The sequence below is a fragment of the Phocoena phocoena genome, chromosome 4, assembly GCF_963924675.1.
Source record: "Phocoena phocoena chromosome 4, mPhoPho1.1, whole genome shotgun sequence".
In the NCBI taxonomy this organism is placed as follows: domain Eukaryota; kingdom Metazoa; phylum Chordata; class Mammalia; order Artiodactyla; family Phocoenidae; genus Phocoena; species Phocoena phocoena.
Window position 1 is genome coordinate 116,222,149 of NC_089222.1, and position 19,475 is coordinate 116,241,623.

Below are 19,475 nucleotides of genomic sequence, written 5' to 3' on the forward strand. Positions count from 1 at the left end.
TAATTCTACTATTTTATGCCAAAAATTCCATTAGTTTCCATTAAAGGTCTTGATGTAGTGCAGGCTCCTTTATGTTGTGTAGTTAAAACAATCAAACTTCATTTCAAATGAAGGATTATACTGCAGAACTAAAGGAATGCCAGTGTGGTTTTCTAGCATTGAATAAGTTACTTTTAACAGGATGTTCAGACAAAAGTTAACTGCAAAACAGTTACCATGCAATGCAGCAACAGAAAACTTAAATCCACAGGGAAAGGCAGCTGGTAAAAGGCAGTTTAAGAGTTTTCCCTATGGGTTACTTTATGATAATATTATAATCTGCCATTGAAAATGAAAGTTTCACAAGTGTTATTGGTAATGTTAGAATCAGCAGTGTAGCCAAATTTAGTGAGACTAACACTAGCATACAATTAGTGTGGCTTCAATCAAGAGAAGTCTCTTCAAGGTAGTTTATAACTGTAGAGACCCCAAAATTTTGAACATTTGTGTTAGTGTCCATCCATGCTTTTCTTTGGAGGAGACAATCCACAGCTTTAGTCATATTCTTGAAATCAATGTTCTGTTAAGGGTGGGAAATATTCTAGATAGATGGATATACAAAGAGCTTACACTAAGTATTAAATTGAATTACATGAATTAAACAAAGACCGAGGGCAAACGTTCAAAAAGTCAGTGATACTATGGGTTGGGATAGTAGAGAAGAGCTACATTGTAAGACAATTTTAACCGCATAAATAGATAATATATACCATACCCCTGTTTCCTAGGTGTTTAGGAGATAAATACATTTTTAATTTATTTAGTTATCACTATAAATAAAAAATCCTATTTCAATTTTATATTTCACTTAGGCTAAATTCTTAAGCTACACAAAATAATTTGAAAACCTAGTTAATATGACTGAACAATAGCATCAATATTACTCCATGAAATGGATTTTGTCAAAAGACCAATATTTTCATCAACACTTCCTTCCGTAAAGATGTTAATTTTATGGATGGAATTAAGTTCAACTGATTCTAAAGAAAAAACCTAGGATATGAATAAGTTCTATATTTAGTATTTTCTGTGCAGTTGTTTTAAAACCAACTTATCCACTGCTAAGTACAATAAGTCACCAACAGTAAAAAGACTGAAGTACATAAAAAATTAATTTTAGATTTCACTTTACATTTCTTCTGTCTACCAACATTTTGTCAATTACTTAAATCCCTTATAAAATAAATTTAATATCTAATAGCTACTTCAAAAATTGAAGCCACAGGCTTATTTATAATTTACATGTCATATTCTGCAAATCGGGGGGAAATTCTTTTGAAGAGTTTAAAAATAAATAATATTTCTTTTTTGCAGTCTTTATGAACAGATAATTATTTATAGGTTTCAGATGCAGAACAGTAATAAACCAGGATAAAACAATAAAGCCTATTCTATTTTCATGTATGCAAGGTTAAGTAGTAGGTATTAAACAGAATTACATAGTTACATATAGACGGGGGGAATTTCTTCCCTAATAACCATATTAAGATTTAGATTAGTTTCTCATTTTAGAGAAAGATGTTTTTAGAAAACTTTGGATCTTTTTATAGTTTTATTTTAGATATTTTATATCAATTCTATTTTTCCATGAATTTGACCTTGATTATGAAGCAAGACCAAAGTAAATCCAATTTGTTCCAAAACTCCTTTGGATGAATTACATCCTTTCTTGTATTTTGAGTCTTCGTGCCAGCTTTGCATCAAAATCTCTTTCAATTATTTCATAAAGTTTTCGATTCATAATAAAAGAAATATTTATTTTTACAATTATTACTTCTCAGAAAAAAAGGATATTCTAATTTCCAAGCTTTCTTAATTTCTCATTGAATGCAAAAAATATGAAGTTTAAGCAGCCACTGAAAATACTGTTTTTGAAACTATGCAAGATTTCTTTCAATTCAAAACTAAAAACAAAGCCTACTTTCTATTTGTCATTGAGCTTGACCATCCCTCTCCCTTTCCTTATTCCTACTAACTGAAGGTATCTGGCACTTTTATAGCCTGCCTGTTAAAGGGGCTTTAACAAGCACCAATTTAAAGGAATTAATAAAAATCATGATTTATATCAGGTCTTCTCTCTTAAAAATGTGATTTACCTAAAAATAGAAAGATTTAAACTAAGATATACTGTAAATTAAACCAAGATAAAAAAGTATTTCTGTATAGAACAACCTTTCTTTCAAACAAATAAGAAGGAGGTTACCAGATGGAATCTTTCTCCCAACTCTGATATTCCATGACTATAAAATCATTTTTATATTTAAAAGAAGAAACAATCATTTAGGTATTATGCCAGGACCAAGGAATCATTTCTTGCAATTTAGAGCATTAGCGTTAATTTAATATTTTTGATTGATTATTCACAAATGCATTGGAGATAAAACAATGACTCAAGAATTCGAGAATTACAGTATAAGCTACACAATATATCCATCGGATGAAGGCTCATTCATTTCAAAGAGAATATAATAATCTGAATTGTGTTTCTGTTTTAGCATCTGAACATACTTACAGCTTTCTCAATTATTCAGTGCCTCAAAGTCCCATCAAAAGAACAACTACAGGGGCTTCCCTGGTGGCGCAGTGGTTGAGAGTCTGCCTGCCGATGCAGGGGATGCGGTGTTCGTGCCCTGGTCCGGGAAGATCCCACATGCCGCGGAGCGGCTGGGCCCATGAGCCATGGCCGCTGAGCCTGCGCGTCCGGAGCCTGTGCTCCGCAACGGGAGAGGCCACAGCAGTGAGAGGCCCGCGTACCAAAAAAAAAAAAAAAAAAAAAAAGCTACATCAGCCATGTGTCTCTAAAAAGGAGCACATTTGTATGAGCTGAGAAAAAAGCAATCAGTATTTGTTCATATTTTCCATTAAAAATGTCCAATGGAAAAACTTCACAGCTTCAATGCCTCAATTGGTAATTCATTAGTCATGTTATTACAATCCCGATCTTTGACTTGGTTTAAGACAGAATAAATCCAGTTTCTTTGTATTCTGCCTAGGATTATTTTGCAAGCTTTTTTCCCCGCATTCTTTACTGATGGCTCTTAAGATATCTTTATTTAATCCGAAGGTCAAAATCTGATCTCAGTACTCTCAAAATATCCAACTAAGACTATATATAAGAACATGACTCTCTCTATAGATAGCTAGACAGATATGGATATATAGGTATGTGTATTTATTTGGCAATGTTTATATTAAAGATTAAAGTTTATTGTGTTACAGAATTTTAAGAAAAATAATCTTAAAAAAACCCTCAAATATGAAGCCCTTCATAGATAATAAGATCCAAAAAATGACTCAAGAATAGCATATGTTAATGAAGAAGTAGTAAAGATCAAAGCAGAAAGCTAGGCATATGCATATGGAAGTCTCATCAAGTTCAGATAAAAGCTACTGTATGTGAAGAAAGAATAAAATACATCTGTCCATCTGTCTAATATGGTTAATTAACCTAGTCTTGGAAGTTTCCAAGAAAAAGGTCATTTATGAAATCACAAGTTCATTTCTAAAAGAAAAAAGAATAAATGTAACAGTTCAATAATATAATAAAACTTAGTTTTAAAAGAAAAGAAGTTTGCTTCACAATAAAAGAAACCTTCAAGACAGATAAAATCATGGTATGAACAATGTTGCATTTTATTACTGATTAAAAGGGTTTGACCATGACATTTCATTCATCAGATTCCATTTCTCATTACATGAAAACAATGCACATTTATCAAGTATATGTGTGGCTTCTCACATTTATTTTGTATCTAAATTTTTTTGCCTTAATTTCCAATGATTATAGTAATTATTATGATTTTTATCAGAATTGCAGGCTCTCATCATCACAGTCCTTCAGAATTTCAGTCTATTCTAAAGACTTTGTGCACACGAAGAAATTTTAGCCTCATCCCATTACTGCATTAATTCAAATTTCTTTGTGTCAGTTGTTGACTTAAGTATAAATCATTGACTGTTAAGGACATAGATTCTCACTAATGAAAATGGAAACCAGGTGAATCCTCTGGAGCTGGTACAAAAATCATTAACATGATTCAGCAATAGACCACTCTGGCAAATCACCATGAGACGATGATTATAGCACCCCTTAAGGTAGTAAATTGTAATGCACTGACCACTCTGTGCTCACTTCACTTCTCTGCTAACTCAATAGTCCACTAAGAACAAAGTAAATGTAAGGTAACTCTTAACAAAAATCAGAGTGTATAGAAAAATCAAGATCTATTTCCTTAATGTGGATCCTGAAAGATAACTTAAAAATTATGAGGTATGATGTTGTGCTGGGGGTTGTACTACACTAACCATGGAAAAATTTACCAAATAGGTGTTTTTAAAAATATACGTGTGTGTGCACCTGCGTGCCTGCGTGTGTGTATGTATATATGTATATATATACATACATATGTTTTTATTACTCTTCATGATTATTTGGTGACTAACAACAAAATAATCTTGAGAAAGCACTCTGCCTTTGTCAAAGTATCTCTTTAGATATGACTATTACGGATTCTGGAGAACAACACTTTAAGTTAAATATAAAGATCTCGTAAAAAAAATGTATGGAATAAGGCTGGCTTATAAACAAAGTCCACATTATATGAGGCTGTCTCACTCTACATGCCTGGAGAGGAGAGGGCCCAGAGCAGATTTGTCTTATGCTGATTTCTGTTGTTTACTAAATAATGTTGAAATACCTCTTTACCCTACTATGATTAAGGCATGTATTAATATGCTAGTGGCAATACATGTTTGTGAGTATCTTCAACATTTCTATTGTAATTTTAAAATCAGGATTAATATATTTTTTCAAAGTAAGAGAGTAAAAATTAGTGTTATACTAAGCATTTTACAAGAAATGAGAGAATACTTAGCTATAAATTAATTAGAAAATGCCGTAAGTTTAAAAATAGAGAATTTAGTATTTTAAAATTTTTCTATTATACTTTCCCCCTCGATTTTAAACTTATTTTCAAACAATTATTTTTAATTTATAAAAGGCATATAGTCATTTTGCACAATGTTGATTACTGTTTAAGGCTAAGAATGAAAAATCACTTTTCTAAATTTGAATACTTTATGATACTTAAGTGCTTTAGAAAACAGATGCTGACTTTGAGTTTGACTTAAATACACGGTTCGGGGAAATGATCTTTATTGTGAGGTTTTTACCATGTTTGAGGAGGTTTTTTTAGGATTCAGATTGATTGGGAATGACATTATCCAAATAAGAAAACAATATTGTGCACTGCAGAATTTAAAAAACATACAACCTTATATCAGTACTGTCCAAACGAAATATCATGTGAGCCACAAATGTAGTTTTAAAGTTTCTAGTAACCATATTAAAACATTAAAATGGAACAGGTGAAACTAATGTTAACAATATATCTTAACCCAATATACCCAAGATGATATCATTTCAACATAAAATCATTCTAAAAAATATTAATAACATATTTCCCATTCTTTCATGTGTTCTAAGTCATTAAAACCTGGTTATGTTTTATACTAACAACACATCTCAATTTGGACATGTGATTACTAGCTGCTCTACTAAACACAAAGCCTTAAAGGACTGGGTGGCAATGCTCTTGGACCCTACCTTTTAAAAGAAATTGGCATTTAAGGCAAGAAAGGTAAAATATATATAGAAGGTATCAAAAGGAAGAAAATATCACAGTACCATAAATTTAATATTTATGATATTAACCCCCTTGGATGTGAAAACATACCAACAGAAATTTCCACAGAAGTGTAGTCTAGGGCAAGAAAGTAGGTCTGGAAGAACAGCTGAAGGAGGCATGGTAGTATACTTCTTTTATTGGTGCCCTGTATCCAACACAGATCGCTGCCATTAACTTGTAAGACAAAATCACCTGAGGTACAGGCACTGTGCTGTATGTTTCTTACCATATAGCATCTATTTCTATTTTCTCTGGTTCACACTTATGGTTATTCGAAAAAAGTACAGTTTTAGAAAAACAACTTTGTCAATACCCATGTGTTTTAAACTTAATCCTTCCCCTCTCTCCCTTACATTCTTTGTTCCTCTGTAGCCTTTGCAACATGTGCCTGCCAAATAAATAAATAAATACATACATACATACATACATACATACATACATACTTGTATGTTGGGTGTAAGGGTGCATATTTATGAGAACAAGCCATGTGGGGAAGTCACACTGTGAAGAGAGTGTTACTCACAGAGGCTCCTGACCCTTTGAAATACCCTCAGCTGCTGTGAAAACCACAGGAAACCTGTTTGTTTATGGAAGTGTGCCAGGTGTTTCTTTTTCATAAATTCTTAATTGATTAATCATCATCATCATCTAGAAAAAAAGGACAACGCCATGATGAGAGGCTGTATTTTCCATCTGTACATTAAATAAATAGAATATTTCAAATGAGAAACAATGAAGAGAAAAAGAGGGAGCAAGGAAGAGAGAAAATATGAGCAGAAAGTTAGGCAAGTGGATTTATAATTTAATCATAGTTTATACTCCCAAGCTGTTTGAATTTTCCATCCACTTAGTAAAACCCTGTGAATTGACAAAATCTGTGAATATTTTATTCTACAATTATACCCGATTTAGTTATTTTTGGAATAATATTCAGTCAAAGGAATGAGGTAAAACATGGTATGATCATCATTTTAAAAAAACTGCTATACTTAGATAATAATTTATTAAAATTAGTTTTGAATAAAATAGGAAGTTGACAATAAGTGAAAATATGTATTTTTAAATGGCAATTGTCTTCCTTGGAAGCTTCCAGTATTTATTCAAAAATAGAAAGTGGACACTTAAGAGAGATGGTAGGATGGAGAGAACAATGATAGGTATCTAGACACTAAACTAACCATGGAAGAGATGAGCAAACATGACTAAGTTATCGAGCAGATCTTTTTCTAAAGCTAGATTACTTTAAATAAAAGAATATGTCCCAACCTCCCAATTCAGACATACATACACTATTGATACTATGTATAAAACAGATAACTAATGAGAACCTACTGTATAGCACAGGGAACTCTACTCAACGCTCTGTGGTGACCTAAACGGTAAGGAAATCCAAAAAAGAGGGGATATATGTATTCGTATAGCTGATTCGCTTTGCGGTATAGTAGAAACTAACACAACATTGAAAAGCAACTATACTTCCATAAAAATTAATTTTAAAGAAAAGAATATGTCCCTGCAATGGACAGCATGGGAGAATAATTTACCTACCTGGATGTACACTGAAACATCAGGGATGAACTTTAGCAGGGTCTGAACTACTTGGTAAGAGACAACAAAGAAATTACAGATGGGGAACTCACCGTGAAGACTACATTTTGAAGAGTATGAAGCAAATGTTAAATACAGATTTCAATCATAACAATAAATGATTGCTAGTTAATAAGAAACGACCATTGTCTTTTTGCCTCTCACTGTGGTTTTATTTTGGCTTTTGTTCTGAATTATGATTTACAGGTGAACAATAACTGATTATAAACAATAAATGATAAATCGTATGTACAGAATTGGTCAATGTAGATCACTGATAGAGCCCTGAGCTGGACAGCGGACCAACTAAATCATCACCATCAACATCACCATCATCATTTGGGTGTTAGAAAGGAAGACTCCCAGGCCCTACTCCAGATCTACTGAATTAGGATCTTAATTTTGACAAGATTCCCAAGTGATTTGAATGTATATTAAATGAGAAGAACTGCTACATATATTGGTTTTCACTTCCATTTCTTTGAGTATAGCTAGATATAGCTATACTTTGACCATTACATGTACCAAACGAAGATGAACAATGGGCCAGTCAACAAGACTTTGGTTTTTGGTTGTAGAGCGTTGCCATAAGTTTTGCTGAGTCTCTATGGCCATGGTGGAAAGTCACATTTAGAGGAAAAACAATGTCTATGATGCGCTTTTAACTTAGATGTTTTTGCTAATATTTTTCTACTTAATCTATAAAATTTTGAACAAGTAATAAACTGAAGATTTAGATTAACAAATTTAATTTTTATTTAACAATCTTCAAATATATAAAGTTACTATATAGGAAACTTCCTTAATCTTATCTAGACATATAGATATGTTTAGCCATGCAAAAAAAATGACTTTATCTATGGATATGTGTGTCTGTTTGTGTGTCTGTGTTGCTAAACACTGAAATAAAACATCATTTCACAGATGCTTCAAAAAAAGGAAAATAAATTATATTTAAAATGACTACCTAGATTTATAAGATACAATTTAGTTAACTGAACTAGCCTGTAGTTTAACATGATTATTAATTTCAACTAAATTTTGATTCTATTAAATCTTGACAAGTCACTTATTTAGAAAACTTTTCATCTCAAATATAAAGTAATTTTTTACTTCATACTACATAGTCTATAGTTTTCTAATGTATTTCTCTGTCATTTACCAATGAAACATGCTAAAGTTTCAGGTAACTTTTTATCTAATAAATACTTCTAGAACAAAGAAAAGATTAAAAGTCAACTTCAACTTGATTTAAATCAAGAAAGGAAAACAAGACAGTGAAACTCTAGAAACACTGAAAAATGATAGTGAGATCCATCTGTTTGTGACAGAATGGGAAAATGAGATTGTTTGCATTAGAAAATGCTGCATAGAGAAGATTATTCCAAATTGTGTTTTGCAGAACTCTGACCTCACAAAGGTGTGAGAAAAAGTGTGCACTGAACAAAATACGTTTGGGGCACTCTGAGGAAGTTCAGTGAAGATTAGTATATCACATTTATGAGGTCTCCAATTAAAAAGAAACATACACATAACTATTTTTTATCTGCATTTTTCAAACTTATTCCATTGTGTTCCTTTAGATTTTATTGTAAAATACTGATATACTGATAAATATACTGATTATAGAACACTTTTGGGATTGCTATAAGAAGTTATCAATACCTATTGTATCAGTTCCAATGGGATAAAAGCAAATTTTACTATTATAATATATTAGTGTACCAATTTAAATAGATACTTCTTTGCTACCAAAAATATTGTCCCTTTTGCCTATCTTCAGTAAAAAAAATCCAAAAAAGTAGATTCCACGTTCATCAAAAGCTAATGTGCTCAAAATAGCAACTGAAAATTAGTATTTGATTACCATTATTTGATAATGTGGGCACTTCAATGACATTCTGTATCTATGAATGGACATACTGAAGTGGAGGCTAAAATATCTATGAGATGCACTTCTCTTATATCATCATACATACATGCCAATATGATATATTACTTCAAAACTAGAACAATGACAAGTTTAATTCAGAAAGAAAAACCAACAGAGAAAAACAGAAATAAACAAACAAAAACCAGCATTACACCCTGAAAAGTATTTTATAAAAATCAACTTTGTATGCACTTTTCTTTATGGAGGTTGCTCTGGACTAAATTGGTCCAAAGTAGTATATGGAAGAAAAAGAAATATAGGATATGTTTATTCTTTCTGTCATTTAAAACAAAATTTTATTTCCATTTCTATTTACTTAATTATAATGTTTAATATGTTATGAATCTATGTCATCCATATGTTGTAAATAACAATGTTCATGATGCCTACTTTAAATCATTGTTGGAAGAAGATGTATGATTAGATAATTAATTGCTTACTAATTACTTTATGGATCTTGACTGGATAATCCCGCTAATCTAGATACTTTAATAAGTATTTACATAGGAGTTACATATTTCAGGGTTTTTTAATATAACAAAGGCAATAAAATATAAAACTCATCCATTCTTAGAAGATAATTGAAAACATCATTCTTAATGCATAAATATTCTGAACTTCAATCACTTAACTAAAAGGTTTTTGTCATACTTGTTGATTGATGAGTTAATACAAAGAAAATAAGCTGAAAGCAGAATTCAAATGATGTCAATTATTTTAGGTGTCTTTAATCACCTTTGTTTTGAGTTTCAGTTAATACGGTTAATTTTCCTATATTTATCATATAGGTAACTTATCTTTTCTCTAAGTATTAATTCATTAATCTCTGTATAAACAATGTGAAATGGGAATGATATTTCACCTTATAGAAATTCTTCCATTTTTCAAGCTATTAGGCTCAGTTGCTCTCCTATTGTCATTCAATGAGTCGATATTAGAGCCAAGATACATTGTCTATAGTTCCCTAGTCCTATATGTGTCCTCAGAGTATTCAATTACCCACCAGAGAGCAATGGCAAATATTAATAAATGATTTATGGTAAATCGTTAGCTATTGTCCCATTATCCATTTATCCCAACGAGAACTTAGCCTATTTAGAAATTACTGCACCTTCACCCCCACTTTGTTTTTAAGGAAAATATCCATTGAGGATATCAGTAAAATCACGACAGTTCAGGAGTTTTGGCAAGCACATTGTCCAAAGTAGGGAAATGTGCGTCATGTTTCCCATTATAAAAATAACGACTGGGAAAAAATGCCACCACCTTGTCTCGCTCACCTATTTTCAATGAATTATTGCTTGTCTTTTCATTTCTCAAGGAAGCCATCACTCACATTTCCCTTCTGTGACTTTCTTCCCCATACTTTATAGCAATATTCCATTTTGAAAAACTGCTAGCCTCCACGCTCACATTGTTACTTCCTACTCTAAGTTCATAGATTCAAGTAGAAAGATATTATTATTAGAAGATTATAGAATCTTGGAATCATAGAGCTAGATCAGACTTTGGAGATCATCCATTGAACTGGTAATTCTCACTTACAGGTGAAGTGAGTTAGAGGCAAGGTGTATGCAAATGTCTAGGTCAGAATTTCCTTTGGCTAAAGAGAACCTGGAGTAAGGTTTATGTTCAAGTTCTCATGTGGCAAAAGCCTACCCCGGAAATGTCAGGCCACAGTTGGAGAGATAATAATGATAGCTATTTTATCTCTCAATTTAGAAATATGATAATGCTGATAATAGTTTTTGAAAATACAAGTCATTATTGTTGATAGCTACCAAGATTAATTAAGACTTAAAGAGGAAGAGTGACTTTCCTGGAGGCATACAGATAGAGTAGGGCCCAGGGTCCTGGTTGTGACTCTGAATGGTTCTATATACTATTGCTGTGTAACAAATTACCCCTAAATTGGGTGGCTTAAAACAGTTTAATTTGCTCCCTATTTTGTGGGGCAGGAATTGGAGAAGAGCTTGGCTGGGTCGTTTGCTCTTGGAGTCTCTCATGCAGTTGTAATCTGATGTCAGTTGTGGTTGGCTGCAGTCAAATGAATTTTACCTAACTGGGCTTCCGAAGTGTCCCATAACTTGGCTGACAGGTAATGCTGGTTCTTGGCTAGGAGTTCACCTGGGGGCTTTCGACTGGAGCACCTACACATGGCCTCTCCAACATGAAAGTCTCAGGGTATCTGGATTTCTTACGTGCTGTATGGCTTCCCCCAGAGTGAGAGTGCCAAAAAAACAGGTGGAAGCTAAACGTCCTTTAATGAACTAGCCTTGGAAATCATCCAGCATCACTACCACCATATTTTATTGGTTGAAGTATTCACAATCTTGCCCAGATTTCAAACGGAGGTGACGTACACACCGTATCTCAATGGTAGGAGTGTCAAAGAATTTATAACCATTTAAAATAAACACCATAATCTGGGTTCAGTCTGGCTCTGGTATACCCTATTATATCCTGTCACTCCTTCTGAAACTTTATGAAAAGTTATCATTTCCCTATGTTTTCCTGGACAGCCAGGTATATAGCTTTCATGCTAGAACTACACTGGACTTGGAAATAAGAAAAGTGTCATATATTTAATACTTAAAATTTAGGTACATATCATTCATTAAAAAATAAACAAAATATAACTGAGTACTGCTACGTGAGAGTCCCAAACCTAAGTACTGGAAGTACAACTATTAAAGAAAAAGACTGCCCTCAAGTCTATTAAGAAAGGCAAAAAGTAATAACAGAGTTGGAAAAAATGTTGCTAAGTTGTTATAACTGAATTATGCACAGGGTTGGCTATGGAAGGGCTTTACTGAAGGTTAAAGAATGGGGTTAAAGAAATGGCTGCAGAGAATTGAGGTTAGAGAAGCATCTGGAGGGATCTTTGACTAACAAGATGGCCAGACCTCTCCCTGACCAAACACACGGCATTCCAACACATACATTAGAGAAAAGTTTAAATTAAAAAATCGAGTTAAATTTATAAGGCTAAGGTGTAAGATACATATGTGGTTAAAGAAGATGAGTGTGGAAAATTAAATAAGAGCCAGAATTTGAAGCCTTTTCTATCATGATCAGGAGTTTGTATATAAAAATATTTATATTTTGTATATAAAAATATTTATCTGGTCATTTAATATTATATTAATGATGTAACTGAAATAATTGAAAAGCGGAAGTTGTTATTCTAACATTTCTTTGGTGATACTTTTAAACAATGGAAACAGTGCAATTAAAATATTTAAAAGTAGTCAAAACTACATAAAGTTACAAATAGAATTTTGAGCAGAGAGGAAGCATATTGAAACAAACCATGGATGCTTAATACAAAGGGCAACATAAACGGAACTAGACTGAAATCCGGTGTTGACTTAATTTAACTTTGCCATGGCATGTGTTGGGGTATGTTGGAATCATCCAGTATTTGCATTACATAGAGTAATCAAGGCAGGGCAAGCAGCAAGGAGAATGGATTCTACATGTTAATTCTCCAGGGACAAAACACATGGAGTTCAATTCACCTGGCTCCTGTGCTTTTACTGCATGTGAACTAGCTAATTAAAGTGAGTGTGAGTTTCCTAGATCAGGTATGAAACAAAGATCCTTTGTGGTTAAAATTATTTGCACATGGCATGTGTTAAAGTAGGATAAGTATGCAGGATGTTGTTTGCAGCTCAAAGATTTAATTATTTATAATAAGAATGTCTGTTGAAAATAAATGGGATGCAGGAAAATAATTTTACAGGCCAAGTGGGGCACCAATCCTCAGTCTCAATACAATGGAGGCTTGCTCCCCAAAGTGTGCTCTTTAGAGCAGAAGCATGGGCATCAGGTGGCAGCTTGTTAGAAATGGAGAATTTCACATCCCACTGAATCAGAAGCCACAAGATTCTCAGGTGATTCCTATGGACATTAAAATCTGGGAAGCACAGATTTTGGGGACAGGACACTGTAGGCTTAGGATAAGCCTTGAAAACTGTAGTATAGACCTTTGCATTTGTTTTCATTAGTTGGTTTAAAGAGCATGAATCAAATCTTGAACAGGAGGAAAACATATAAAGGAATAAAGGTGAGAAAAATTTCAAATGGTAGGGACTGAATAAGTAATGAAGAAGGAGTAGCAACTCATACATATAATTGCTACCTATATCCATATCTATATCTATACAGTTGAATTTGAATTAAATAATGGACAGTAAGTAGTAGTTGTAGACTACTATTAAGTGCCTACGACAGTGGCTGGCACATGTTAGACATTCAATATTAATATGGAGTGAATAAGCTTTACATATATCACTTTATCATACAAAGTAATTTTGCACACATTATTTCACTTTGAGTCTCACAACATCTCTGTAAAGTAGACAGAATGAATAGTTGGTATCATTAGACAAATGCTTTCAACTTGTCTGCTTTGTAATAACTTAAAATCAACAGGTATGACAAAACCTTTTAGTGTATAATTGATGTTAAGAATATTCATGCATTAAAGACAGCATTTTCAATTGTCTTTGAAGGAGGATAATTTTTACATGTTACTGCCTTTGTTTAAGAAAGCCTAGGATAGTTAACTGCTATGTAAATGCTAACTAACTTTGAATAGGGAATTCACTCAGTTTAATTAATTTACCAAATTATCTTACATTGTTACATCAAGGATTTAAAACAGGCATCATGAACAATGCAATTTAAAAATATATCAGGGAGGGAGCTAGGCTGGGAACACACCACACTTTGTCATTACTGAAATACAAATGAAAAGAGCATGATGCTGTAGGTGACTCTGGGAACACATTTTGCATCTTTTTTTCCTCAGTGTAGAACATTTGGGCATTAAGCCTGTACAACCTCCAAAAAGAAATGTGCTTTAACATGAGGCATAAAAAACAGGATCTTGAGAATGCTGAAATGCAGACAAGTAACAAATTTTCAAAATCACAGGTGAGACTAGGATTTGAAGTCACACTTTCTGATTAAAACTTGAAAAAATGTTCCTCCATAATGACCCTCATTTTCAATTCCAAACTTGGAACACATGGTGTAATTTGTGTGATCTGACCAAAAGATGGTTGTTTGCAGTTCATACTGAACATCAGCGTAAATCTGGAACATATTTTCAACATAACTTGCCTCTCAAAACAGCTTGCTTATGTTAAGGGAACAAATAAAAGTTGGAATTCTTGTTGTAGAGAAAGAACAAAAGTAATTAAAGAACATATGAGGCTTTATTTTATGAGATAAATATTTGACTTATATAAAGGTATATTGAATTATACATTTTATTAAATGAGCAAGTCTTTCTTAAGATATTGAAAATTTTTTCTGTTGTTGAGGACAGAAGTTTGTTACTTGACAAATCAAAGATCTTTTTTTTTTTAATTATTTTACAAGCTGATTCTTCCAATGTATTGTTCATTTTAAATTTGCTCAAATTCATCATAAGCAAAGTAATTACATAAAGGATAATCTCTTTAAAGGATAATTCAGGTTTTTTGTTCCATCATTAGTTCTAATTGGTTAAGTGCTTAAAATCCATACTTTTTAAACATTTGAACTGAATACTTATCTCTGGAATCAGAGTCAACCACATTACGAAGTTCAACTTGGATTGAACTCTACCAAACTACATAGTTTAGAGAATTTTCTCTTGAAGATGGAAAAGAAACTCTTTTACTCCATCGATAGCCATAAATGTCCAGTGATCTTATCCAACAAAAAATGATAATTATAGTTGCTTCCATGTTTTCTACACTGGTTGTACATCAGGCACAGTTCTGAACACTTAATATATAATGCCTCAACTCTTACAACCATCATTCAAAAAAATGTCATTATCCTCAAATTACAGAAGAGGAAATGGAGGCTTAAAGAAGTTAAATTTGCCCAAGATCACAACTCAGCCAGACTATATTCTAGCCACTGTGTTCTTCCTACCATGCTCTGCTTAGCTTATTGCATTATACAAAGTCACAACTTTAACAAGATAGTGTTTGCATTTCCAGAAGGTCACTGGGCTTTGCATTTCTGTAAATCTCCTAAGAATACTCCTGTAGGTAAGGAGAAGTGATAACACAATATTACTATACCTTATTACTCAATAATTACACAATTACACAATAACATCATAAGGTCTAGTTCAGAGGGGAAAAGACAGCATGTTCTGAAATATTCAAATTTGAAGGCAATGGTAGAGAATATCCTCATTTTAAAGTCAGCTAGGGATAACTTTGTGGAAGGCCTATAGAGTATATGTATGGTAGTAAAGGGACCGTATAACTTTCCAAACCAGGACACTTTTGAGAGTGAAAGGGAATAATCTCCAGACAGATGGCAGAGCAGCAGGTTTAAATAGGGACTGTCCTGGGAAAATCTGAATGTATGGTCATCCTGTACACAGAGGAGTGATAAATGCTGATAAAGTTGAATTGGTGAAGGAGAGAAACAGAACTGAGACTAACCTGAACTCTTAATCGGGAGTGCCTTATTCCTTAAGGCTTGAATTAAGTAACTGTATATACCTCATAGAATTTTCTGTCTTCTGCAAGAGGCATGCCAAATGAGGGTTAGGAAAATTTGTCCAATGCTATTTGTGTTTAACAAATTGTTTCCTAGTTAGAGTGATCTGATATAATGAATTAACTTTGAAAAGGATACTCTTAAAAGGGTCAGCAACTGTTCCAGGTTAGAGAAAAAAGGGAAGGAAAAATGCCAGAATCATTCAGCCTTTTATGTCTTCCTGATTCAGTAGCTGTATCGTTTCCTTCTTAATCAAACTACACCCTTCTTCAACCAGATATTTAAAACAGTCCATAAAGTACAAAAAAATATGGTTGTAAAACAACAAACATACCACATGAAAAATAAATCAATACTAAATGTTTTCGCATTGTGTTAAAAATAATTCATGTAATTCTAAAACTAATAAAATCGAATTGACTATCCAATAAATGGAATTTTATATGATGTTTGTTATCAGCTAAATAATTCATTATTTCATTTTATATACACACTCTTTAATTAACTTACTGACTCAGAGGTAAGATGCCGCTAATCCGTTCATTTCCCCAAGCCCATAAAAAAAAAAAAAGTACAGAACGCATGAGAGTATAAGAGCAAAAGGTTAAGAGTTTAATATGAAGGAATTTTTAATCAGAGGGGAAAGCAGCTGGTTGAGGTTCTTTCCACCTCCAACTGGAGATCCCAGATTGCACGGTGATTAGCGACACCTGTTTTTTACTAGTCTTTTCCTGAAGCAGGCAAAGCATGAAGTTGGCTATAGAAGTGTCCTTGGCATTTTGTTGTTCTTTCTTTTAAAAACCACATTTCTTTTAAAGCCAGATATTTATTTTTAGCCATGGTGTGCCTATTAAAAAATTCAGAGGCTAAATTCGTCTGTAGGTAATAGGAAACTATTTTATAAGGGGAAAGAGAGGATAATATTTTCAGTAATTTGGAAAGAGTCTATTTTAGTATACTCATAAGCATTTAAAAAGTTTTAAAAGAGTCACTTGCAACTTACAGTTTCAATAATATTTTACTGTTAGAATCATACTCTCCAGATCAAATCATTGAAGGAACCTGATATCTCGGTTTGAGTACCACAGGTTAGTTTTATTCCATATGGCCTCTCCACCCTTTTGCTTTAGCTACTACTTCCTTGGAATCTGTATTAATTTATTTTCTTTCTTCCACATGTCAGAGTTGGATTGGATTTAAAAGGCAATCTGGTTCAACTTGGCCATGTTATGGAGTAGAATTCTGAGGCCTAAAGAGAGGAAGTGACATAATCAAGATCACACCGCTTGAAGGTGGAAAAGCTGAAACTAGGGTGTGGTACTTTGTTCTGGCCACCTTATAACAAACTAATACAAAGGACTAGGTAATGAGAATTATGCAACCATTGCTGAGAAAAGAATTTCTTTTCACAAGATTGATCGCACTGATTCCAAATTCTTTATTTTATATTTTACAAAGTTATGTATGGCCCAAGAGAGGCAACCTCTCCAGGTTTACAACAAAAACAGACTTAGAAATCCAAGTTTCTAGCTCCCAAGCTAGCTACTCACTTTCCAGTACTCCATGCTATGTCTCACATACACAAACCCAAACACAAAAAATATCCTGTAGAAATCCTTCGTCCCAGGAAAGAGACATTTCAGAAACTCCGTTTACTGTTCATGGTTTGGTCGAATACATGGTTGCTTTTCATGTTTCTGCACCTACTTAGTGAATACATTTATTTAACAGACTGTTACAGAGCTTCAACTATGTGCTAGGTAGCATATCATACTTAAATGTTTTTATAGACAAATCCACAACTGCATCTACCACTTCTATTGTCTATTAAATTGCCAACCTCAAATATGTATTAAAATATGCTTAAGTTTAGCACTCTTAAGTTTTATAGGCACACTCCAAAAAACTCCACGTCATAGTCGTGACTCATGATTAAAGAGAAACAGTGGTATAAGGGACAAAGCACTAAAATTGTTGTAAAACAAGATTTGAGTTCTTTATTCTTTAAATTTTGATATTTGATCAAATTATGTCACTGAATATAAGAGCTATACTCTTGATCAGACTTTAGGGACTAGGTCAGATTAGAGGGAAAAAAAGCATTATTAGAAAAAACATCGGACCAAACACTTAGATGACTCCTAGTTTTAACTTTTCTATTTATTAGCTTTGAGTCTGGCAAACCGCTTGGCCTACCTATGCTTCAATTTCTTTATTAGCAAGATGAGAAAATTTGATTCATTATCTAAGATTTCTTGTAGGTCTAACATGATTGAGACCTAAAAGAGTAAATATAATTTGTGTAGTTGACAGTTTCCTTACACAAAGGATAGCTCAAGAGATACCAAACTACTCTGACATCCGTTTTAGAGCAATATGTGTGCTCCGTCCTTTTTTGCGGGGAGGGGGGTTCTTGAATATTTATTAGTTTCCTATCGCTACTGGCATTACTTGGCTTGTGGCCATATCACTCTGATACATGCCTCCATTTTCACATTTTCTTCTCCCTTTCTATCTGTCCATAATATACACAGCGAAATGCAGCGACAGAAGTCCTTTGTGTGTGTGTGTGTGTGTGTGTATGTAGGGGGCAGATAATATACCTCTTTAAAGTCACACACACTACTCCCTTTCAATAGTGTAGTTTAATAGAAACAAAGAACATGTATTCTTTTTTTTTGCGTTACGCGGGCCTCTCATCTTTGTGGCCCCTCCCGCTGAGGAGCACAGGCTCCGGACGCGCAGGCTCAGCGGCCATGGCTCACGGGCCCAGCCGCTCCGCGGCATGTGGGATCCTCCCGGACCGGGGCATGAACCCGCGTTCCCTGCATCAGCAGGCGGACTCCCAAGCACTGCGCCACCAGGGAAGCCCAGAACATGTATTCTTATATTCAAAGCCTTTCCCAGTATAATTCCTTAGCATGTGATCTTCATTCTTTTAATTGAAAATAGACATCAGTGGACAATAAAGTGAACTGCCAACAGACATGACGGTATAATTTGTGTTAAGGCCTATATCAATCAAATGTCTGTATATCAGCTTTGACCGGGGGGGGGGGTTCGTTTTCCCAACGGAGAGGTGCAACTAATGAGAAAGTGACGGGTTGGTGCAATCCTTAAGAACCAGGTAGGATATTTTCAGCTCCTTAGGGAATTTCTGGAGGATCAAGGACATTGCTCCATCTTTCAAAGCACTAGAGATTGTAAAGGCACTTCCTCAAAGAGAATTGCAAAGGTGAATGAACGATATGGTGGTCAAGAGGAAAACCTGAGCATATACTTTTGCAGACCTCACACCATGTCCATGAAACTAAGTGCAACCAAGAGCCTCCCCCTTAATTGTCAGTTTTCCTTAACAGAGGAAAATTCCTCTGTTTCAGCACAGGGCAAGTCTTCTTCATCTAGTCCTGAAGGTCTCCTCCCAACATCTTTGCTCAACAGGAGACATTCCTGATAATTACTTTCAAGTAGTAGAAGGCATTAAATGGTAAGAGTGTTGCAGGAATGGGTATTACTTTTTTTCCCATTGAACAAAATTATCTATGTACTTTTCTTTGTCAATATTAATTTTATGCACCTTGACAACGGTTAATTTAAAAATCCATTTATTTGCTTTTGTAACAAGTTAACTTTTAAGGCTCTGTTTCTAGTCTGCCTTTAGTAAAATACTAGAGTACTATATCTTTATGACTTTAACAATTATCTATTGAACA